Below are 17581 nucleotides of genomic sequence, written 5' to 3'. Positions count from 1 at the left end.
AGGACAGTTAAACTAAATTTTGAAAATAGAAGCGCGAAACTCAAATATGATGTAATGTTATAACAAACTTCCAGAAAATGATTATATTATTTAAAACTTGTGACTCAATAAATACAAATTTACAAAAAAAAAATTCCTTTATATGTGCGTCAAGTTCATGTGAAGTAACCTTCAATAGAAGTACACTTTTTACACACATTATTTCCCCACCTCAAATTAATCATGTAATGACAAATCAAATTTTCCAAATTATTTATATTTGGTGACCACCCGCTGATGGTTCTTGACAGTCATAAAAACATCTCCATAAATAAAAAACTAATGCCTGAGTCATAGTGCCAAGCTAAAATAAAAGTAAAACCGCAGCAAGCTAACTCGCTGCAGTTTCTTTTACTTGCGAATTTGCAACGTCTAATGCAATTTAATGATCTGTCAGTCAAGTGTGATGTCATGGCATCGATTGAAAAAATACCACGAATGAAATCGAATGCCGAATTTTGCCACAGACACGGTCCGTAAGCAGATGGTTATTTATGTTGTCGGCATCTCTCTGAGGCGGTGGATGGACACCCACGTAGGCGTTGATTTTAAGCTGATTTCAAAGCCAGACAAATGTGCGGCTTAACGTAAGAACGGAGTTTTGCACGCCCAGCGGCTTAAGCGAAATTCAATAGTTTTTTTTTGCTTACTTTTTTTTATACTTTTTTGTCGAATTTTTTTGTTGCATCAGCAAGTTTGTCGCTTAAGTCTTTCGTTTGGGTAGGGCAAAACGATTGTAAAACGGACTTGAACATTTTTTCTTTTCACAATTATATAAAAATATTCGCAAATGCTTTGGTTCTTACATTTATTTTCCGTAATATAATTATTTTTAATTTATTTTTTAATATTTTATAATATTCAGTTATCTTTGCATATTGTCTAACAAAATAAAACAGTATTATAATTTTTGAGACAATAGTTGTACAAGAGTTGACAAAAAATACTGAAAATAAATATAAAGATATGTTTTCTGTCCACATGTTTTATTTTCTTCAAACACTTTTTGCTCGATTTTCTGTCGTTGCGTCAGCGCGCACAAGTCAAGTTCGTTGCCTAAGTCTTTCGTTTTGGGCCGGACAAATTCACCACAAATAAGAGAGCGAGAGAGAAGAGGCGAGAGCGTGTTGCCAATTGGGATTGTCAAAACAATGACGTCACTGCTGTAAACAACACTCGAAAAACCAAAACAAACCGATGCCGGCCACGTGATTTGGCCAAGAGAAACCTGTTTTGGGGAGCGCAGCTTTCCAGCTGGAAGTGTTTGTTTACCTGCGAGAGTGGTTCGCTCGCTCTCCGGCAGCTCACGTGCCGTGGAGGCCGCCTCTGCAATTTGTGCATTTGGTCAAGTTCAAGTGTGGTGGCTGCTGTGGTGGGTTTCTTTCGCCCGGCGTTTGGGCCAACTTATAATCTCGGCTTGGAGACGCGCGCGACTCAGTCTGGCTGCGAACTTCAACGTGCGAGGTGTGATCTGATCGTCGCTAGCGATCTGTGTTCTTTTGTGGATTTTGTGAGTGGACAGTTCCCTCCCGAAACTCAGGCCCTCTCGCTCTAGCCCGCTTACGTCGTTGCTCGTTCGTTGACCGCCGCTTACGTCATTTGGCCGCCTCTTACGTTGCGGAGTCTTTGGGGGTTTTGCTGGGTTTGTTGGGGCAGTGCCTGGACAGCTTGCCGCATTCCGAGTCGCGCTTAATAACCAGCCAAGTCGTCTGCGCGCATCGTCGCACGAAAAAACGGAAGACAAATTTAATAGGAAAATCTCGTCTTGCCACAAAATAGTTTCTCGTGTGCGCGCTTTACTGAAAGTTGTTCAATTAAAATAAATTATAATCAATTACAATAATTAAAACTAAAGGATTTTCGACAACTGAAATTAATTGCGTTGTGTTGATGTGTTCATAAAAAAAGTTTAGTTCTTAAAAGTTTAATTAAGGAAAACAATTGGGAAGGATGCGATAATTAATTTGTTAAAAATAAAACTGATTTAATAAAAACAATGAAATAAAATATTAATGAACGCTTTTGTGAAAAATTTTTTTTTCAAAATAGAGAGTTCCCAAAAACTAAAAACAATTAATATTAACTCTGATAAGTGCCTAAAAGTCGGAATTTGAGGTTTTTAATATCAGTGATGAGTTTATGATAAACAATAAAAAGCTCTTCTGTGATTCTGTTTTATTTTAACAAATTTACGAACTTTTGATTTGTTTAAAACAAAAATACAAGTTAACTACAAGTTTTTACAAAAAAACATTTTGAAAATAATTAAATCTAATATTTATATTTTAGAAAACGAACTTACACCATAAGTAGAAAGCAAATGTATAAACCTACGAATAATTAAAAGCCATTCTTATGGATTGTGCCCCAACCGACTTTATCGAAATATTAGCTTAGCTCCAATAAAATGAGGAAACTAATATTTTACCTCAAAAATAATTTTCGTGAATTTATTGGCCTTACGTATTTAAACTAAAAACATTTAAGAGTCATTAAATATTAAATGTATCTTTTGTTACAAATAAAAATGGAAACCGAAAAAGGCAATAAAAAATGTTGAAATTCATTAGCAGTACAAAAGATTTGTAATTGTTTTAATGAACTTTTGCGGTGACATAGCTTTAAAAATAAATGTGTGAACAAAGCCCAAATTATACAAATAGCTACAAATTACTTAGTGCATAATAAACTTCAGTTTAATCGTTTAAAGCAATATTTTGTCGCTACCTATATACAATTAGCCAAATTGCCAGCAATAAAACAAAAGTGCAACAGCAAGGGAACATGCAAAACCTGCAGTATCGAAAGACAACGCCAACGCAATCAAAAGCCAACAACTCTATAAAAGAAGCGAAAACAAAATAAAAACGCGAGCCAACCAGACGGAGCACGAGCCTTTTGGCATGAGCCTCCTCCGAGTCTGAGACTGAGTCTGAGTCTGAGTCTGAGTCAGGGGCTCGAGCTCTGACATGGGTTGTTCTTTGGGCTCCCTGCCACCTTGGAATAGGCAAAATTAACTAAATTACAACATCAACATCAACGGCACTGGCAACGGCAACGGCAGCGGCAGCAGCAGCCAAAACGTAGCTGCAGCAAATTTGTTGCGCATGCAAATTTATGTGTAAGTGAACAGCAGCAAAAGGGGGCTCTTTGCTCATGGCCTGGCCCAGCAAATAATTGTGTTTAAATAAAGTTGAGCGCTGCTGTTGCTGCTGCTGCTGCTGCTGCAGTTGCTGCTGCCTACGAAAATCACGCCTGGTGGACAGTGGCCAGATCTTGGATATCGGTGCTCCCTCGGCATTAAGCCATATCCGGTTCGAGGGCTCTACGAACGGCCTGGCCTGTCTAAATTTAGCGCTTAATGAAGCTGCTGCTGTTGCCGCTGCTTCTGCTGACTTAGCCCATGTTGAATTTGCCAATGCAAACAGATCAGCGCAATTCTGGCACTGGCAATAACTCATCACAATTGGCAAATTAAACGCCAACACAACAAATGATCATGGCAACGGGCCATTGCAATTTGTAGCCGCTCAGAGGGCCAACAAAACGCGCATGATAAATGTTCGCCCCTCGCTTATTTATGGCCACTCCAATTGAGTGCAATTGATTTTTGCCTGCGTTGGCGTTGCATAACTCTGACCAACTCATCCTATTTGCAGATCTCTGAGAGACAGAGAACGAGAAGTGGAGAAAACTGCCTGAAACTAATATATGTGTAATACCCGTACTTGGGATAATAGTGTGTGTTCTTCCCTGTGTGCCTTGTGCACTCTAAGTACAACAAATATATATTGTTCAATCGTGCAGTGACAAATAATAAATCAAACAACTGAATAACTACAAAAATCCCATCGCAACCAGGCCAACACCTTTTGTTTTGCGGAGAAATGAGTAACAACAAATTATTGGTAAGTAAATCACGAAATAAAATCTTGTCTACTCATTAGCCCAAAGTTAACCGCAAAACAAGTTTCAAATGCCTTGAAGTATATGTACTTCGATTGCCAATTTATTTATTGCTTTTTATTTTACCTAATTTCAGTTTTATTGGTTTTGTGGTATTTTTTAATACTGTGGTTTTATTTAATAAATAGACCTAATGTTTTGACGCAATAATAACTCCTAAGTAGTGTCGCCCAATTTGAGGTTAATTAAGGTTCTTAAAAATACAAATCACATTAAGGAACATTATTTGCAATTACAAGGCCACTTATGGGAACTTAAACTATTTAATTAGAAATATTACAAATAATAAAAAGAAGACTTCTTACAACAAGTTGAATTTACCTTTTACGTTTTCCTTTTCTTTTTTTATTGTATCCAAGTTAGTAAAGCATCTCTGTTCAAATAATAATCTCGTTAGGAATCTGATCCCACTGATTAGCAAACGTATGTATTTAATTGCTAAACCATTTTTTCAATCAAGATATATTAAAGTTTATTCATCATATTTCGCTGTTCATCAGCTGTGCCGGGGTCTAACAATTGTTAGTCAGTTTCACATGTTTCCTAAGTCCATATATTTATATATCCATATATTTGCTATAGCTTTTGCTGTTCATTGATGTGAGACGGTAATGTCTACCGCCCCTCGAAGGTCGAATAGTAACAGCAAAATACTTGAGGGCGGCAAATGAGATATAAATTTGTAGTTGCCTGTTTTTTTTAGGCACCATTATTAATTATCCATTTTCGTCAAAACAATTATTTTTGATGTTGAGTGCGGAATTAATACGAATGGGATGGAAAAAACTCCTGGGTCAAGATTGTTATCTTTTTCGATTGGTTTCCCAGCTAAAACGAACTTTAATTTATTTTGCTTATGACTGCCTTTTGTTTATTATTTAGTTTTATTTAACATAAAATATTCCAAGGCGTGGTTATATTTGCCAAACTGGCTTTGACAGCATTCGAAATTTTGCATTCCATGTTTGCTTTTGTCTAGACTTTTCTACTTATTTTAAAACATTATTTCACACAGATTTATATTGCCCCGGAGACATGTCCGCATTCGTTTATTTTTCGGCAGATCTTTTTAAAAGATTTTGCGAAAAGCTGCGTCGCAGAGAATTGCAAACAAATGTTTGCCGTGATGCCTGAATGGCCACAGCCTTGAATATAAATCAGAAAATATAAAAATAAAGCTAATCGGGGTTCGGCACGACACGGCAACAGCAGCCGCGGAGAAGGTTCGACCTAATATTAAGTAATTTTATTATGGGAGGCCTTAAAAGTAAGTGTATTAAAATAAATTGCAGCGGCTGCCAACTAATTGAATTTAACTCAGCCTCCTGCTAGGTCACGAAGGAAGAGAGACATCACTTCCAACACCTCGGTTCGGCTGGGGCTATTTTAGGGCCCAGGCCCCATATATACACCCATATATATATTGTAAAGTCCGCTGAACATAATCATTAAGCGCAATTTACCTACAAAGTCGCATGCCGCCAACATGGCCCGTGCAAAATGATTATTACCATACGCCCCGGCAGAAACAGCAGCCTGAACCCCGGGCACAGCCACAACAAAGGGGCATTGGTACCATGCCATTTCGTATCGGTTCGGGATCGGGATCGGGGCAACGGGCCACCAGGCAAGCGAATCGAAAGACTCGAGGCACGAACTTGACGTGCTCAAATCCAAAGTGTGGCAAATCAGCTGGCTTAAATCGACTTGCATGCCCGCAAATATAACTAAACAAATAAATGCTTACCTTTATCGCAATAAAGGGGGAGAAAAAATACAGAGTGTAAAATACAAATCGTGTGGCTTACATGGAGACAAGTCAAGTGAAAGCTGTTGGGTTGGGCATTTTACGAAACCGCCCGTAGTCCGTGTTTTTTGCTTCTTCGCCAGTTTTCTGTTTTCTTGAGCACATAACAGGCAACTGTCAATAAATAATCAAAATAAACCCGAACCGCAACTCAAATCATTTGCTAATTGACTATTTTTGGTAACTTGTCGCTTGTAAAAATATTTCGAAGGAAGTCCACGCGTTTCCAAACCAAACTCAGTGTGTATCTCAAGTATTTCATGAATTTGTGAAATGACTTTGTGGAGAAAAAAAAACAGGTGATGCAATCATTTGGCTAAGTGCCCAGCCCAAAATGCAATTGATATGAGTTAGCCTGTTTGGTTGAGTTTGGTTTCAAATAATGCATTATTTTATTACCCCAACAAATGGATTAAAGAAATCACATCTTAATGATATGCCTCTGGTCTTATGGCTAACGCGAAAACAAATTAAATGAATTCCCAAGTAGTAAAACTCCCCCGACATACTTGTGTGTCCAATAAAAATTTAGTGTCTTTAATTCTGGACTACCCTAACATAAAAACTTCGATTCAGACAATATAAATTTTACAGCCTAACTCCCTTTTTTCAAGAGCAAAGTTCTTTGCCTTTTCATTTCACTAATCTGCTTTCCCACAGGCATTTTTATGTCACCTTAAGTGTTTCGCCTTCAACTCAAAGCGACATGAGATCATCAAATTTATTCCGCACGCATCGCAATCGGATCTTAACTGCCCGAACTGAGCCCATTCACGTTTTTGAAGGAGAAACAGAAACATATGTAAAATACACAATCCTATTAAAAGCTTTCGATAAGTTGGCAGTACGAACAATACGAAAAATAAATACCTATATATTTTGTTAATGGAAAATGAATGACAGACTACACCCGCATGCGTCCCTCTAAGCATCTTTCTTTGTGCGTGTCTTTGAACTTTCGCATTTGGCTCTGGTTTCAACCTCAAACCGCGAAATTCGTGCAATTCATTACGGCCAAAGGAGAAATACTATTGACAGTAATTGCGTTTAATAACACAAACGATTTACAGTTATGTGTGAGAGAGGCAAGAATGCCGAAAGGGCAACGGGCAATAAGCATTAATCATCGGCCAGCCAAAGCAAACTATTAAAGCAGCTTAAACAGCCCCGACCAGCCAACAAGACCAGCCCGATTCGATCTCATCGTTGCTAGGTAACTTATGCAACAATTAAGTTTTATGCTTTCCATAAATATCCAAGCAGGCAGTCCAGTGTCCAGCTGAAGCCACTGGCTTCCTCTCCCGCCATTTGTGTCTCATCGCATCGATTAAACTAATTAAATTGTCATAAAGTTTAATGCTGCCTCTGTGGCAGAGGAAAGTTCTTCATTTGGCAAGTTTGTGTCTTAAGTCTTTTGTTTTTTTTTAAACAGCAGCCTCAAACTTCGCGGGGCAGGGAGATCTGGGCATAATTAAGGTCACAGAAAAGTGATTAATACCATTATGGCCAACTCAACCTGTTCGCATTTATTTAATTGTCTTGGCAGATGCGTCAGTAACCTGGTCAGCTGTTACTGAGCTGACTTCTAATGGCCGAGCGGATTTATTGTTGCTCTGTACACTCTCGATTTATAAAACACACTCAAGGCAAACAACTTTGGGGGTCTGGCACCGTGTGTGTGCATTGATTTTATTCGTTTCTTATATGCAAATGTTTGTTTTTGGCCAAAACCAGTTTGGCATTTGGCCCGCAACTCTCGCCCGACTGTTCTGACATTTGCAAAACGGAACAAAGCCTTCATTGGCACCGTTTTAATTGCGTTCATTTTTAATGTATACAGTATATATGGAATTTATTATATCCACCCACATGAGAGCTGAATTGTAACTGTAAAACTTTTGCTTGGTTTTTTATTTTCGGATTTGAGAAAATTTATAAAGTTGTATCAATCGAGTAACTCCATATTTGATAAGTCAGTGATGACTTAATTTTGAAATACCTTTTAGGAATTGAATTTCATAAGAGTTCTGTTGGAAATATATTTATTTTGTTGTTATTAAGCTTAAAGTATTTCGTCAATATTGGTAATGTTAACACGACTTGTCGAGATACGTTCTGGTAAACTTGTTTAGCTAATTAAAATTTAAAAATAACTTTAAAAGTTAATTAAAAATATATAAAAATAAATACTTTTCTATATTTTACTCTACATGTGTCCGATTTTAGAATGCCCATAAAATCTTTGCATAAACTTATTGCACCAAATCGCCTTCTTAAAAGCCCTCATCTTAAAACAGACCGATTCTTGGAAGCAATCGAAGTTACTGGAATTTTTATGGGAATTTCCTGTTTTTCAATATCAAGATATTTATAAGCCATAAAAACATTTCAAAGAGTTTATAGATTTTTCTAGCAGATGCCAATGCAGTGCTGCGGTCGGGCTGTCTTGGCCAGTCAAACCTAATATGACGCCCACGTCAACGGCGAACTTTCGAGTTGTTGGCTTAAAAGCAAAAATGTATAAAAATCCGGGACACAGACTGGGATAGGGATTTTTATGGAGACATCAGCTGGGGAGCGGTGTCGTGGGAAGGAACTTACCATAAGCACACCATTATCACGATGATTAAAACTTATTATTGGCCGTGTATTACTATTATTAGTAGACAGACAGTCAGGGCGGTTACACGCACGCCGAGAGCCTGTGGGATCGCAACGAAATCCTTTCATAATTCCCCCCAGTAAGAGACCCCAGCTCTGTATGCATATTTTTAAAACAGGCAGCGCGCGATTGCGGCCCGAACATGTTATTAATACGTAGAAACAAATAAGCAAAAACAATAAGAGTGGCGAGTGCCGGGTTCGGCAAATACTTGGCCAAAACGCGTTACAATTCTGCGGGCAGAATTGCGGCTACACCCCAACAGGGTGGAGGATGGAGATTGGAGTATAGAGTATGGAGTATAGAGGATCGAGGATCGAGGGACTGGGCACATTCACCTGGAGCTGGGCACGACGTGCCGCTTTGGCCATTGTTTGCTGCAGTCTTACCTTGATGGTCGTTCACTCCGCGGCCTCAGCTGGATGTGCAACAACTTTTACTACTAACACACATGTAGGGGAGATATCGCCTCGACTTTCAGCGCGCCATCAAAAAAAATATGAGCGCAGGCAGTAAGAGAGAGAGAAGCACTAAAAATCGCTCAATAATATGTACACTGGCCATAGCAATTGAGCCAACTAGTTGGCCCGGACCCGTAAAACCCGGGCACCCACCCAGCCCCCTCGACCCCCTCCTGTATCTGATAAATAGAGTGGTTCACAAAATGCTGCCGCCGTTGCCTGCCGTCCTGGGCCATTTGATTGTTGTTGCTGCTGCCGCTGCTGCTGCTCTTGGCCGGGCCAAGCCTGTTTTTGTTGCTGTTGGTTGCTGGCAATGTTTGCCAATAAGTTTTTGCCCCGGCATTGCTTATCACGATTTGTGGCCATATTATTTCAGTACTTTTTTTCATTTTTTTTTTTTTCGCTGCCTGCCTTCGTTGTCCGAATCGTCGTGTTCGATTCAGGCGGCCCTGCATTTTTAACGCATATTTTGTAATTGTTGCCGCCGCTGTCTGGGCCCAGGTTGACCTTTTTTGCGGATCCATTTGCATACGCACACCACACCAACACTATATAGAGGCTAAGGCGGAACCCGTAGACCAAATCAAGTTCGTTGGACAGCGCAGTTCATTGGCCCATTGCAAAGGATTGCCGCTGGCTGGCTGTCTAATTACAAAATGAGCTTTTCTACGCCTTTTCTAGCTTTCAGCCTCTTCTGCGGCTCTTCTTTGGCCTCACTCAGTGCTCATAATTACCAGCAAATGAATGTTATAACCATAAAAATTAACTTTGCCCGCCGCTTGAGTTATGCTTCAGTTAAATTCCTTTTTGTTTCTAAGCGAAGGGCTAGGAAAAGAAGTTAGAGCGTTGATAGAAGACAAGATACCCCAGGCATTAAATGTTTTCTTAGGGCGGGGTCATTGCTTACCACTCTTAAAGGCGGAAAAAATGTTTACCATCCGAAATACGGGTATATGTAATTTGCTGCATTTCCTATTTCACTTTTGGAAAATCACATTAAAACGTTATTACCAGGCACTTTTAATATTTCCCTACAATACTAAATTTTGATATAACTTAAAACATGTTTTCCGCATTTACACGATAGAGAGTATTTTTAAGTAACCATTACCCTTTGTTTTCTAATTGCATTTTTTTGCTAGAGCAGTGTACTAATTATTTTGTATACCAAATTTTAAAATTTTTTTTGGATATGTAAAATCAACCTAAAATGTAAACATATTCCCAAGATAAATGTCTTGCTTTATTCCTAGTCTATAACCACCACACCCACCCTAATTTCAATGTGGCTCTTAAAAACTTCTTAATCATGCTGCGGCCTTTGTCTTTTGGCCAGCTCTGCTTGGCTGGCAGTTCTCAGTTCTAATTATTTACACGCTCTGCGCATGCATATCAGTTACCAGTCTCTCGTTACCAGTTTTAGTTTTTCCCAAAACCAACTGCCGGGCTGCCCTCGAGGCAAGTGTTTGAAATGTTGTACAGTTTAGTGGCGTCAAACGCTTCGCTGGAGATGCTTACCAGCAGGGGGAGTGGCACCGGGGGCGTCGAGGGGGGGCAGGGCGTAGTTAGTGCATTAGTTACATAATTCGTTTACCGTTTCTTTAGCCTTTTGATTAATTGGGAAGGAGCCAAGAATGCAGCACGTTGTTGCTGTCTCCCTCTGATAATTGTGCAGTCGTCTGTAAATTTATTCGAGTATGTTGCCTAAGTCTTTTGTTCTCTAACTGTTCTAAGAGCGGTATTGCGCCGAGTCACTTGAGCAATTTGAATGCATTGCCTCGGAATGGACGATTATTCCTCTTCTATGCAAAATTGTGGCTTAAATGGTCTTATTCTAAGGAAACAATTTCAGATGTGGCATACCTAAAATATAAATATTTTAAAATATATTTTCCTTTAAATATTACCTCACAGCCACTTTTCCAGATAAAGCTCTGATTTTGCTGGTTCGGTGGCTTGGTCTTTGGTTTGTTTTGGCCATAAGGAAATGCACTGGACTAAACCGGCAATTACTTGATCCACATAATCACCGCCGTGCGTTCCCGAAGATCCCACAACAAAGTGGGCATTTATATTCTAATTATGCAGGCACTTGCATCGAAAGTCACGCTACTTTTTCTCACTCTTCGCTTGTTAGAGTCGCTCGGTAGCGGGGCGAAGAATACTCGTAACAATAAAATGCTGATTAGGCATTTTTCAACTGGGAACAAACAAATCCTAACCGAATTTCTATTGGCAAGCAGTCGGTGAATGTAAGAGAGCTGTGGAAAACCGGCAGTGTCATGCCTCAAGTTGCTACCAGACACACACGATCCCAATACCGATACCGATACCCAATGCCGATGATGAGGTTGATGATACCCCGAGGAGCAAGTGTTGTATCTATGCCAGCGAAACGGCCAATTTTCCATGGCCATGCGGCCAAAAGTGCCAAAAGCAACCACACTTCGGGAGACCCTCATTGTTTGGGCCCTCTTGTTGGCCTGGCTGCTTCCTTACATCCTTTGTTGGACTCCACTATTCCCATTCCCTCTCTCCTACGAGTTTGTGTGTGTGTGTGTGCGTGCTTCAAAGGAATTTCCATAACCGCTAGCATTCCGTGCGTGTGTGTGTGTGTGTGCGAGTGTTTTCCCCTCTAATGGCCAAAACACAACACCAACAGCCAGCTCGTAGATACTTCTTGTCTTGTATCTTCTTGCCATGCCTTTTGCTTTCCGTACGTAACGAAAATGAGCGCAAACAACAAATGCAACGACAGGAAAATAGACAACACAGGAAACAGGTTTTTCCTTCTGCTCTAGCATTCTACTTTGTTGTTAACCTGCGTGCAGGGAAAATCTGTGGAAAATGCAAAGAGTTCTGGCACCGCTGCTTGAACCTCTTTCACCCCTTTCGTCCGGTTGACATCAGGGTCTAACTTACGCATTTTTCAATTATCTCATAGACGGCAGCATCAGCGGCTGCAGTTGCAATTGCAAATTCCTCGACTTCGGCTTAGCCATGTGCTATGTAGGTTGGTGTGGCAACCAACGGTACTCCTCCGCCTGGCGGCGATCTTTTCGGCCCCAACCGAACCCAGCCAATTTGCAAAAGCTGGCAAGCAACGCGCTCAACAGGCTCATCACTTAGCCATCTAATGTCTAACTGAGCTGTCAGGCCAACTTGTTTACGCTCGTTGCTCTCGGCAGTTGGTCCACTCTAACTACAGGTGGTGCCATCAACTAGGGCATATACTTCATCAGTCTGTGAGACACTGAAAATGGTAGTAAAAAAAAGGTGGGCGACAAATAAATGATGACTTAGCATAGGTTTTTATACAGTAACATGTTTTATTAGTGGTATTTTTTAGCCTTAGATTTTTAATTAATTCTTGTAGGTATATCCTTTCTAAATTAATAACCGAAATAAAAAAGTATTATGATCAAGGTAGAAAAGGTAAAGAATAATGTATTTATTTTAAAGATGATAAGTATTTTCTCTGGTTAAATAAGTTAGTGAGTTATTAAATAATATATATTTGTATTAATTTGTTTTAGGTTAAGCCATTGTTATGGATTTGAAGAAGATCATTTGTAAATGAATATCAACTCTAAATGATAAAACATTTTTGAAGCAATATAAAATAATTTATATAAGATTTTACTTTGATTTCTGAAAATATATATAAATATTCCTGCAGAGTATACATCATCCTACTCCCTGGAAGTCTAAGCGTTAGGTTGCAGTTTCAGCTTTTGCATTTTGTATTTTGCATTCTATTTAAGCCAAATGTCGCCTCGACAGCGTTGGCGTCAAACTACCGTAGTGGCTTTTTGCTTTTTGGGTCAGCCGCCTCAGCACGCGCTTCGCATAACGTCATCGCTCTTAACTTATGCAACGCAGGGGCAGCATAAATCATATTTCCCGAGAGGGGGGGGTGCGAAATAGACGCATATGTATGGGCGCCTTGGCCTGGGCAATTACTTGTACTTATGCAAGTCTCCCTGCCGCCCCCCAAAATATTTGTTCGCTGCCACAAATGGAGTAAAGCGGCTTACAAGGCGGACTGCAACAATTACTTTAACACTGCAAAAACATAAATAAACGAGCCGGCAAATAACATAAACATTAAACTGTGACTGTGACTGACTCTGCGACTGTTACTGCGTACGTGGCGTCTATGGGCGCAACGTGACTTAAGACTTGCCAAAAGTTAACTTTACAACAACAAAAATTAAAACAACCAAAGACTTGTGTATCTTCAAAACGATCTTGGCAAAAATATAAAACGTGAGTAGTCACTTAAATTGAGCGAAGCGAATTCGCTGCACATTTTGAAGTCAAAAACGCTATAAACTTTTTAAATTATTGTACGTTAAAGACGGGCGAAACCCGTTTAAATAAAAAAGCTTGGGGAATACCTAACTTAAAACTTTAAAGGGCTATGGCTAACAAAAATAAATATAATGGACATTACTGATTAAAATTCACATCTAATTTGATTATTTATATGTATTTTCAACCCCTAAAACTTTTTATTAAGAAATTAATATTCATTAGATGCCTGAACAGTTGGAAACTTTAAAACCAAAAAAGAAAGGATGGAAATATGTGATTAAACCTGTTCTTTTTGTCCGCTGGATCAAATGCCATCATTAATTATCTCCCACTGGCACATTACTCCAACTGGCCTACTTCTTTTATATCACATATGATAAGAACTTGACTCGATTAATAATGCCAGTTGAGAATGAATGATCTTCTTCAAAATGGGATAAAGATCATTAAAAAAATGTCTAACGTCTCGAAAATAGCCATACTTCACATTGAAATACTGTTGAAATCAATTAGACAACTTGATTTCAATTTGCAACAATTTGTCTTGCGCTCAGAATTAATGTGTGAGTCATTACGGCAAGAATATAAAAAACAAGAAAGGAAAGCTAACTTCGGGCGGAGCCGAAGTTGATATACCCTTGCAGAATACTCTGTTAATTATATTCTCCAAAATTATTCATATGATGCATTCTTAATACTCATAAAAAATCCCAACTTCCTAACTTTAAAAACACCAAAGTTATGGCATTTCCAACGTTCAGTTATATGGCAGCTATAGGATATAGTCGGCCGATCCTTATGAAATTTGGTAGGTCGGATTGATTGGCCAAAAATAAAACCCATAGAAAATCCCAACTTCCTAACTTAACAAACACCAAAGTTATGGCATTTCCGATTAATCAGTTATATGGCGGCTATAGGATATAGTCGGCCGATCCTTATGAAATTTGGTAGGTCAGATTGATTGGCCAAATATAAGACCCATAGAAAATCCCAACTTCCTAACTTTACAAACACCAAAGTAATGGCATTTCCGATCAATCAGTTATATGGCAGCTATAGGATATAGTCGGCCGATCCCTGCCGTTCCGACTTATATACTGCGTGCAAAGGAAAGAAGGGTGTGTGCAAAGTTTCAATTCGATATCTTTAAAACTGAGAGACTAGTTTGCGTAGAAACAGACAGACGGACAGACGGACAGACGGACATGGCTATATCAACTCAGGAGGTGATCCTGATCAAGAATATATATACTTTATAGGGTCGGTGATGTCTCCTTCACTGCGTTGCACACTTTTGACCAAAATTATAATACCCTCTGCAAGGGTATAACAAGTTAGATTATCTATATGAGTAAAAAATATTTATATCTATATTTTGTTATGAAAAATCTCCCATGACGCATGCTGTGACCTCATTTATTATTATTTTATTCAAATATTTTTTTGTATTTTTTACAAGTACAGATCCGATTGAATTTTCTGCCAGATTCAATGCTTGCCTAATCCCACGAAAGCCAACTCCAAGTTGTTCCATTTTTCGAAGATATAATTAATTTATTTTCAATATCAAGTCAATTTATCAGTTGACTTGACAAACACAATAACAATAACAAATTAGTCTCTGCCAGCCCGCTGCGTTTCTCTCTTTTTCCCAGTATTTCTCTCGGACTCTCTCAGATTCTCTCATTTTTCTCCCAGTTTCTCAGCGGATAGCACAGTTTTGCTTGCCAACTGTTATACGGTCAAACAGATTTTCAAATGCCAGGCCAGTCCACAATTAAACGAAACTAGTTTTGCTCGTTAGAGAAAGAGCGTGAGACCGTCAGCTGTTTGCCAACTGAAACTAACTTGGCCAGCAAATGCAGTCAAGAGAGTCTCTCGCATTCAGTCTGCCGGCGCACCGCGTTGTGTGCACTACGCTCAATAGTTTTATCCGCCGATCGGTTGCGTTCCGTTTGTGGCAAAGGTGCGCGATCCACCCGCAATCCCCTCCAGATCCACCAATCCAGTCATATTTGTGCAATTCTCCAGCATTTGAACAGCTGTGTGTGGGCGCAAAGTGAAAACTGTGCCGGCAAAAAGCGAAATAAAAAGATAAATACAACTCGCATTAAAATTAGCAGTAATTCCTATCGCTATTTGCTTAATTCGTTGACGCCAAGCAACTTTTTCATCACGAAAACTGAAATTCTAATTGGATGTTTAAGCGATTACGCAATGCTTGAACTATTTAAAGCATTTGCGAACTTTTTTGCATCGCTTTTTTTCGCAATTATATTTTTGCGAATTTTTTTCTCCCACAAATGAGTAAATAATTTCGTGTATTTAGTGCTTTGACACAGTTTTAGGGGGATATCACGCGGCCAATCGGCCACGTCTGAGTTGTTTTCTGGCCCAGCTTTGGTCAGGTGCAAAGTGCATCACAATGAAAGACTTAGGCAACAAACTTTCGCCCACTGCTAACCGAAAAAGTAAATACAAAGAAAAACAGATTTAGTGGTTGGTAGAGCAATAAAAAACTGCAAATAGCCATAAACACTTACATCACAGCAACCTGTTGCATGTCTCTTGCAGTGGCACAGTTTTTTTCAACAGCAGCCATAATAATAATCACAACAACCAGCCAAGTTGCATTTAATTAATCACGAAATGAGCTTCGCTTTTCGAGCTTTTTTCTTAAAGTTTATGAATGAATGAAAAGTGGACTGAGTGAGTGAGTGAATGAACGAGTGAGTGACTTATGAATAAACCCACGTCTGAATGTGGGCGCCCCTGGCTCTGGTTGCCCTTGGTCCAGCTGCTGTTTCAGCCACTTTTGTCATCCTGCTTCGGCGCTTCGGCAAACAACATAAATTATCAAGCTGCTGCTGCTTCTGTTGCTCCACGGCTGAACCATATAAAAATATGACTTATTAATAAAAACCGACAACAACAGCAACTTAATAAAGCCACAACTGGCGGACAGGAGGGCCTGGCGCCTCGAGAGCGGTCCCTAGTTCGCCTTGCTGCATCATAAATACTGATGTTCTGTTGGTTTTCCATTAAATGTGTTAAATATGCCAAGTGTAGACGACGCGTGTGGGTTTTTCGCTGTTGTTGCTGTTGCACTGCTGCTTTTGCTTTTGCTGCATGAAATTAGCCGCCGCCGCTGCACTTGTTGCTGCAACAACACACATGTTGCAGCTGTTGCGGTATTGCTTGTTTTAGCAATTCAGGAATGCCCATCGCATGAACGGGTAACCCAACTTCAGCGGCAAGTTTGTTTAGGCTGGGAAGATAGAAAAATATGTACTTTAGAGCTGCATTCGGAATTTCCTTTCGTTCAAGTGCCGATCATAAACTGTCTGTTCAGACAAAGGTCTTCACTCATCTTAAAAATGTTTATAATTAACATACTAAGCACTCAAAGCTAGTTACCAGTTTTTCTGTTAGTCTTACAGCTTATGGAATTTTTTATAGCTATTTACAAAAAAATTTGATTTTTGCAGTAATACAAATGGAAAAATGCTATTAGTAAAGAAAAAAGGTTAAAAAACACTCTTAAGATCATAAACTGCTTAGACAACACACTTATTGTTTATTTCATTCTTCGAGTTAAACTTTTAATTAATAAACTAACCGCAACTTACGTACCGCTTTATGTTTTACCCTCCTTTGACCTTCCCTGAGAAGCTTTTTTTATGTTCTTAGAGTCTGACAGTTATTTGTTTTCCCCCCAAAAATTGATTTTGACCATAAATTTTATAGTGCACTTAAAGTTTCGACTCGTGTATTTTCCGAAATTAGCACGCCCGCAACTTGCAGTCTGAGGTAAAAAGTTTAAATCATTTTGGTCCCCAGGTATCTTCCTTTTTTCGTTAAGATTTTTGCTGTTGCCATTCCCAACGTGTGCATTTTTAATTATGCTTGTTAATTTTTGCTGCTTTTTTGTAGTCTCTGGTTTTTTGTTTTCCTTTTAGCCCATCTTAGTATGTGGCACACGTTTTGCGTTTATGTTTCTCATACTCCATTTGCTGGATGAAATAATTGCGGGGCGTAGAAATTAATGTGCAAGCAAGGCGTTTCCCGAAGGTAATGTTGGAAAAAAGGAAACCACAAAAAAATGTTACCGTAAGAAGGGGAAGAACTTTTTTAGTTCTCCCCATTACATGCGGAAATTACTTCATTGCAATACTGCAATAAAGATTCCTGGTCGATAAGGACCTTATTTCGGAGGTATAAAGCAGTTCAACGGCAAGGTCGACTGTGAACCACAAAAGTTTTTTAGTAATTGGGGCCGAGTTCGTTGCCTAAGTCTTTCGTTTGAGGGAAACGCTTAAATACCAA

The 17581-nt window shown here is 39.2% G+C and overlaps 1 protein-coding gene across 24 annotated transcripts in view; it reads left to right on the top strand.

Moving 5' to 3' along the window:
* Positions 1–1484: 1484 nt before the first annotated feature.
* The window catches only part of LOC108040944, a 131206-nt gene continuing 115109 nt past the window's right edge, over positions 1485–17581 (top strand). For 15 of the 24 annotated variants that reach the window (XM_044459854.1, XM_044459853.1, XM_044459847.1 and 12 more), the window contains exon 1: positions 15132–15221. The gene's annotated coding sequence lies outside the window, so the exon portion shown is untranslated. Of the gene's footprint in view, positions 1550–3698; positions 3948–15131; positions 15222–17581 lie in introns of those variants that run through there. The other 9 variants (XM_017118650.2, XM_017118654.2, XM_017118656.2 and 6 more) reach the window with 3 other exon arrangements.

The sequence above is a fragment of the Drosophila rhopaloa genome, unplaced genomic scaffold (genome assembly GCF_018152115.1).
Source record: "Drosophila rhopaloa isolate 14029-0021.01 unplaced genomic scaffold, ASM1815211v1 contig_2, whole genome shotgun sequence".
Classification (NCBI taxonomy): domain Eukaryota; kingdom Metazoa; phylum Arthropoda; class Insecta; order Diptera; family Drosophilidae; genus Drosophila; species Drosophila rhopaloa.
The sequence above is the reverse complement of the archived record's forward strand: the minus strand, read 5'-3'. Positions and strand labels throughout refer to the sequence as shown.